Source organism: Pongo abelii, chromosome 2 (assembly GCF_028885655.2).
Source record: "Pongo abelii isolate AG06213 chromosome 2, NHGRI_mPonAbe1-v2.0_pri, whole genome shotgun sequence".
Lineage (NCBI taxonomy): Eukaryota > Metazoa > Chordata > Mammalia > Primates > Hominidae > Pongo > Pongo abelii.
In genome coordinates this window covers 132,717,430-132,725,124 of record NC_085928.1, presented here as the reverse complement: position 1 = coordinate 132,725,124, position 7,695 = coordinate 132,717,430, and the positions used below count along the sequence as shown (strand labels likewise).

Sequence of the window (7,695 nt, the reverse complement as noted above, 5' to 3'; positions counted from 1 at the left end):
CTTTACTCCTTGTCTCTCTACATTAAATTTTGCAAATCGTATTTTGAATTTCAGCAATAGATACAGAGGCATTTTTGTAGGTTCTCCAAACTGAGTAGTGCAGTTCTATCTCAATGGATTTGATGAAATCAATAATTTATAGTATAGGAATTTAGGTAGAATGATGTTACAGGCTTGAATGAGCTGAAAAACATCCCCTAACACCTAGCACAGCTTTTAAAGCTGGTGTTTTGTTTGGAAAACAAACTGAACTGGTAGTAAATATTAAAAAGCATGTAGACATTTTAAAGCTAAGGAACTAACTTCACCTTCATTTCCTATCATACCTGAGAGAAAGAGAAGCTTTAGGCTGGTAAAGATGCATCTGTGGCTTTCATTTTAATTACCCTAACATTTCTTGGACTGGTTTGGATTCATCACATCCAGCAGAGGCTCTATAATCAGAAATGTTCACTGTATTCATTTCCTGATTAATTGTGTCCCTATAAACCTACTGTAAACCTACTGGTGTCAACTAGCAGGTTTACTTCTTTTTTGTTTGTTTGTTTGAGACGGAGTCACACTCTGTAGCCCAGGCTGGAGTGCAGTGGTGCAATCTCGGTTCACTACAATCTCTGCCTTCCGAGTTCAATCGATTTTCCTGCCTCAGCCTCTGGAATAGCTGGGATTACAGGCACCCACCACCACACCCAGCTAATTTTTGTATTTTTAGTAGAGATGGAGTTTTGCCATGTTGGCCAGGCTGGTCTCAAACTCCTGGCCTCAAGTGATCTGCCAACCTTGGCCTCCGAGGCCGAAGGATTATAGGGATTATAGTGCTGGGATTATGGGCTTGAGCCACAGCCCCTGGCCTAGCAGATTTACTTCTAATTTTTTAGAATGAGTGTGCATGCACATGCATGTGGATTTATGAGTTTTGTGTGTGTGTTACAGCACACAAATATGAAAAAAATTATAAAAGGACAAACACAAATTAAAATATGTACAGTAAAAACTATTAATTCAAATAATAGTGAAAAATTCCATACATTGTATGATCTACAAAGAAAATATTTACCTTTAACTTGTGAAAAGTGGGTATTGTAAAATATGTAATCTAGATGTGATGTAATGGTCATTATTTTGAGCATTTGTTTAGCTTTGGCACTGTTTAGTCTCTTTTTATCTATTTCAGTCCTGGGGAAGTAAATAATTTCTGGTCTTTTCTCCTCAAATTTCTTAAAATTTGGTAATGAAGACAATTTTTTTTTCCCCAAAATTTACTGTCTTATATGTTGGCAGCAGCTTTATCTCAAAGCCACTTAAGCATTTATTTTTAAAAATTGAATAAATAAAAATTCAAGCCTGGAACTTCTACTTCCAGCTATTTTGGATTATTTTATGGCAGAAAATAATCCTGTTAAGAATTAAATATCTTGATGAACTTTTAAACAATGGATCTCAAATTACTAGAGAGCTGCTAAAACAGCTGGTCCTAAAGGGCCAGTTCCTGGAGAGAAGGAAAGCTTATGGAGGGGAGCTAAATTTTCTGCCCATTGGCTTCTTCCTCAGGTCATTTACTGATTTTTGACATATGCCAAGATATGACTAAGCTAGTTAGAGGGGCTCCTAAGACTTCTAACACACGGAAGAACTTTCAGTGTTTTCACAGGGCTGGGGAAACAACAATTGGAGTTCTGAACTGCCAAGGCATTTAGGACTTGAGTGACTAAAATTCTAATGGCAAATGAGGTTCCTAAAAGAGACTGGGAGGAAGGTGGAGTAAGATGGCTGAACAGAAGCCTCCCGTGATTATTCCCTCCACAGGAGCACCAAATTGATCGACTATCCACACAAAAACACCATCATTAAGAACCAAAAATCAGGTGAGCAATCACAGTATCTGGTCTTAACACCATGTAAGGAAAGAGACACTAAAGTGGGTAGTTTTAACATTATTTAAGGAAAGAGACACTGAAGTAGGTAGGAAAGAAAGTCTTGAATTGCTTACACCACCCCTCCCTTACCCCCCAGCTGTGGGTGTACGGTGCAGAGAGAGTATCTATGTGCTTGAGGGAGGGAGAGGGAAGGGATTGTGGGACTTCACACTGGAACTCAGTGCTGCCCCGTCATAGTGGAAAGCAACATTGGGTGGAACACAGCCGATGCCACCATGGATGGAGCATTTAGACCAGCCATAGCCAGAGGAAAATTAACCATCTCAGCAGTCTGAATATGAGTTTTAGCAAGCCCCTCCACCATGGGCTAAAGGGCTCTGGGGTTCTAAATAAAAAAAGGCAGTCTAGGCCACAAGGACTCCAATTCCCAGGCAAGTCCAGGTGCTGTGCTGTGTTCAGAGCCAGTGGACTTGAGGTACACATGACCTAGTGAGACATCAGCCTAGGAAGCCAAGGGAGTACTTGAGTCATCCCTCCCCCAGACCCAGGCAGAAGAGCTCTCAGATCCTAGAGCCTCATTCCTTCTGCCTGAGGAGAGGAGAGGAGAGAGTAAAGAGGACTTTGTCTTGCATCTTGAATACCCATTTCAGGCCCTAGCTGTCATACTATATTCCTAGACACACCCTGGGCCAGAAGGGAACCCACTGTCTTGAAGCAAAGGGCCAAGTCCTAGCAGCATTCATCACCTACTGACTAAAGGGCTCTTGGGCCCTAAAGAATCAGCAATGGTAGCCAGGCAGTACTTGCTGTGGACCTTGGGTGAAACTCAGAGCTATGCTTGCTTTAGGTGTGACCCAGCACATTCCAAGCTATGTTAGCTAAAAGGAGAGACTCCTTTTGCTTAAGGAAAGGAGAAAAAAAGTAAAGAGGGCTTTGCCTCACAGCTTGGATAGCAGCTGGGCCACAGTGGGGTGAAGTACCAAGTGTTTACTGGGGTCTCTGATTCCTGGCCATGCTGCTGGATGATACTGCTGGACTTGGCTTGGGCCAGAGGGGAACCCATTCTCCTGAGAGACGCAGATCTGGCAGCTTTTACCAACAGCCGACTGAAGAGCCCTTGGGTCTTGAGTGAACATTAATAATAGCCAGCAGTAATCTCCATGGGCCTGTGGTAGTGGTGGCCATAGGGAGAGACTCCTCTGCTTGTAAAAAGGGGAGGAAAGAATGGTAAGAACTTTTTCTTGTGACTTGGGTGGCAGCTCAGCCACAGTAGAATGAAGCACCAGGTAGATACCTGATATGTTTGGGCTTTGTGTCCCCACTCAAATCTCATCTTCAATTGCATAATCCCCACGTGTTAAAGGAAAGACCAGGTGGAGGTAATTGAGTCATGGGGGCAGTTCCCCCATTCTGTGCTCATGGTAGTGAGTTCTCACAAGATCTGATGGTTTTATAAGGGGCTCACCCCTCTTTGCTCGGCACTTTTCCTTCCTGACACCTTGAGAAGGAGGTCCTAGCTTTCTCTTCGTCTTCAGCCATGTTGAGCTGTGAGTCAATTAAATTTCTTTCTTTTATAAATTACCCAGTCTTGAGCAGTTCTTTATAGCGGTAGGTAAACGGACTAATTAATACCCGAGGTGCTTGACTCCAGGCCCTGGTCCTGGATGACATCTTTGGAATGGCCTGGTGCCAGGGTAACTCATCATCCTGAAGAGAAGGAAACAAAGCTGGCTGGATTCACCATCTGCTTATTGTAGGGTCCTTGGGCTTTAAGTGAACATGGGCAGTAGCCAGGCAGTAGTCACCACAGGCCTTGGGCAGGACTCACTGCTATGCTGGCTTTGGGTCTGATTCAGCATAGTTCCAGTGGTGGTGGTGGCTTCAGGGGTGCCTGTGTCACCCTATCTCAGCTCCAGACAGCTCAGAAAGGGATAGAAACTCCATTTGTTTGGGTGATAGTAAGGGGGCAGAGACTCTTGTTCTGCCTGGTATTCCAGAGAATTCTTCCAGATTTTACCCAAGACCTCCAATCCAGTACCTCTATAAGTCTGCAAGAGTTACTGTGTTATTGAGCTTGGGTGTCTCCTAAGGCAGATATAGCTGCAGTGATGAAAGATTTACATTACAGCACCCAAGACCATCTGAATACTTGGAAATGCTTCCCAAGAAGGACAGGTACAAACAAGCTGAACTATGAAGGTAAGAATAAATATATAATTCTTAAATGCTCTGACACCAATAACATTGACAAGCATTAAAACCATCCAGGAAAACAGGACTTCACCAAATGAACTAAATAGGCATGAGTGACCAAACCCAGAGACACAGAGACATGTGATTAATAATTCAAAATAGCTGTTTTGAGGAAACTCAAAGAAATTTAAGATAATTCAGAGAAGTAATTCAGAATCCTATTAGATAAACTTAAAAAATAGATTAAAATAATTTAAAATAATCAAGCAGAAAATGCAGTTGACCTACTGTAAAATGCATTAGGGTCTCTTAAAAACAGAATTGATCAAGCAAAAGAAATAAATAGTGAGCTTGAATACAGGCTTTTTGAAAATAAACAGTAAAAAGACACAAAAGAAAAAAGAATGAAAAAGAATGAAGCACGCTTGGAAAACCTAGAAAACAGCCTCAAAGGGCCAAATCTAGGAGTTATTGGCCTTAAAGAGTAGATAGAGAGAGAGAGAAATTGAGGTAGAAAGATTATTCAAAAACATAATAACAGAGAACTTTCCAAACCTAGAGAAAGACATCAATATCTAAGTACAAGAAGTTTATAGAACACCAAGAAGATTTAACCCAAAGAAGACTGCCTGAAGGCATTTGATAATCAAACTCCTAAAGACAAACATAAAGAAAGGATCCTACAAGGAACAAGAGAAAAGAAACAAATAACATGCAATGGAGCTTCAATAAGTCTGGCAGCAGAATTTCCAGTGAAAACTTTACAGGCCAGGAGAGAGTGGCAGGACATATTTAAAGTGCAGAAGAAAAAAAAAAAACTTTCATCTTAGAATAGTATATCCAGTAAAAATGTTCTTCAAACATAAAGGAGAAATAAATAGTTTTCCAGACAGTCAAAAGCTGAGGGATTTCATCAACACAAGACCTGTCCTACAAGAAATACTAAAGGGAGCTCTTCAGTTTGAAAGAAAAAGACATTAATGAGTAATAGGAAATCATCTGAAGGTACAAAACTCACTGGTAATGGTAAGTACATAGAAAAAACACAATATTATAACAAACACTGTAATTATGGTGTATAAACTACTCATACCCAGAATAGAAAGACTAAAAGATGAACCTAGCAAAAATAATAACTACAACAACTTAAGACATAGCATAATAAATGGAAAAAACAAAAAGTTAAAAAACAGGATGATAACGTTAAGAATTTTTATTAGTTTTCAATTTACTTGCTTCTTTTTTGTTTGTTTATGCAATAAATGTTAAGTTGTCAGTTTAAAATCATGGGTTTTAAGATATTACCTGCAAGTTTCATGGTAACCTCAAATCAAAAAACATAATGGATACACAAAAATAAAAAGTAAAAGATGAAAATATACCACTAGAGAAAATCACCTTCACTAAAAGGAAGACAAGAAGGAAAGAAGGAAGAAAGAGATGGCCAAAAAAATGAAAAAAATGGCAAGAGTAAGTCCTTACTTACCAATAATAGCATTTAATGTAAACAGACTAAACTCTCAAATCAAAAGACATAGACTAGCTGAATGGATAAAAATAAAAAAGACCCAGTGATCTGATGCCTATAGAAACACATTTCACCTATAAAGATACATATAAACTGAAAATAAAGGGATGAAAAAAGATATTTCGTGCCACTGGAAGCCAAAAAAGAGCAGGAGTGGCTATCCTTATATTAGACAAAATAGATTTAAAAACAAAAACTATGAGACAAAGAAGGTCACTATATGTAATGATCAAGGGATCAGTTCAACAAATAGATATTACAACTGTAAATATATATGCACCCAACACTGGGACACCCAGATATATAAAGCACATATTATCAGAGTTATCAAGAGAGGTAGATCCCAACACAATAATAGTTGGAGACTTCAACATCCATTTTCAGCAGTGGAAAAATCATTTAGACAGAAAATCAACAAAGAAAAATTGAACTTGATATGCACTAAGAACAAATGGACCTAATATATATTTACTATTTTCAGCCAATGGCTGAAGAATATACATTCTTTTTCTCAGTATATGAATCATTCTCAAGGATAGACCATATAATAGGAGAAAAAGTCTTAAAAATTTCAAAAAAAGAAATTGTATCAAGTATCTTCTTTGACCACAGTGGAATAAAACTAGAAATCATTTGGAAAGTATACAAATACATGGAAATTAAACAATATGGTCCTGAATGACCAGTGGGCCAATGAAGAAATTAAGAAGAAAATGTAACAAGTTCTTGAAACAAATAAAAATGGAAACACAACATACAAAAACTTATGGGACACAGCACAAGCAGTAATAAGAGGAAAGTTTATAGCCATAAGTGCCTATATAATAAAAGTGTTAAAACTTCAAATAAACAACCTATTGGTGTATTTTAGAGAAGTAGAAGATCAAGAACAAATCAAACCACAAGTTGTAAGAATAGGAATAATGAATTTCAGAGCAGAAATAAATGAAATTGAAAGGTTAAAACAATATAAAAGATGAACAAAATGAAAAGTTGTTTTTTTGAAATTATAAAGTTGATAAGCTTTAACTAGACTAAGAAAAAAACAAAAAAGACCGAAATAAACAACATTAGAGATGAAAAAGGGACATTACAACTAATACCACAGAAATTCAAAGGATGACTAGAGGCTACTCTGAGCAACTATATGCCAATAAATTGGAAAACTTAAAAGAAATAGATAAATTCCTAGACACACAATCTACTAAGATTGAACCGTGAAGAAATCCAAAACCTGAATAGATGAATAACAAGTAATGTGATCGAAGCCATAATAAGAAATTCTCCCAGCAAAGAAAAGACTAGGACCCAGTGGCTTCATTGCTGAATTTTACCAAAGTTTTGAAAAAGAACTAATATCAATTTTAACCAAACTATTCTGAAAAGGGGAGAGGAAATACTTCCAAACTCATTCTATGAGATCAGTATTACACTGATAATAAAACCAGAAAACACCTCAAAGAAAAAAGAAAGTAACAGGTCAATATCCCTGATGAACATTGACGCAAATTTCCTCAACAAAATACCAAACAACCAAATTCAACAATACATTAAAAAAATCATTCATCATGACCAAGTTGGACTTTTTTCCAGGGACGCAAGAATGGTTCAACATACAGAAGTCAATCAATGTGATATCTTATATCAGTAGAATGAAGGACAACAACCATATGATAATTTCACTTGATGGTAAAAAAGCATTTGCTAACTTTTAACATTCCTTCATAATAAAAAACTCTGAAAAACCTGGATATGAAAGGAACATATCTCAACATAATAAAAGTCATATATGACAGACTCACAGCTAGTATCATATTGAACAGGGAGAAACTGACAGCTTTTCCTCTAAGATCTGGGATGAGACAAGGATGCCCACTTTCACCACTGCTATTCAACACAGTACTGGAAGTACTAGCTAGACCAATAGGAGAAAAGAAAGAAATAAAGGGCATCTAAATTGGAAAGGAAAAGGAAAGAAGTAAAATTATCCTTGTTTGCAGATGATATGATTTTATATTTGGAAAAACCTAAAGACTCTGACAGAAAACTACTAGAACTGATAAACAGATTCAGTAAAGTTGCAGGATACAATATCAA

The 7,695-nt window shown here is 37.7% G+C and overlaps 1 protein-coding gene across 1 annotated transcript in view; it reads right to left on the bottom strand.

The window, feature by feature from the left end:
• ZNF385D (zinc finger protein 385D) overlaps window positions 1-7,695 on the bottom strand; it is a 981,405-nt gene that overhangs the window by 573,661 nt on the left and 400,049 nt on the right. The gene's annotated exons all lie outside the window — the stretch shown is intronic.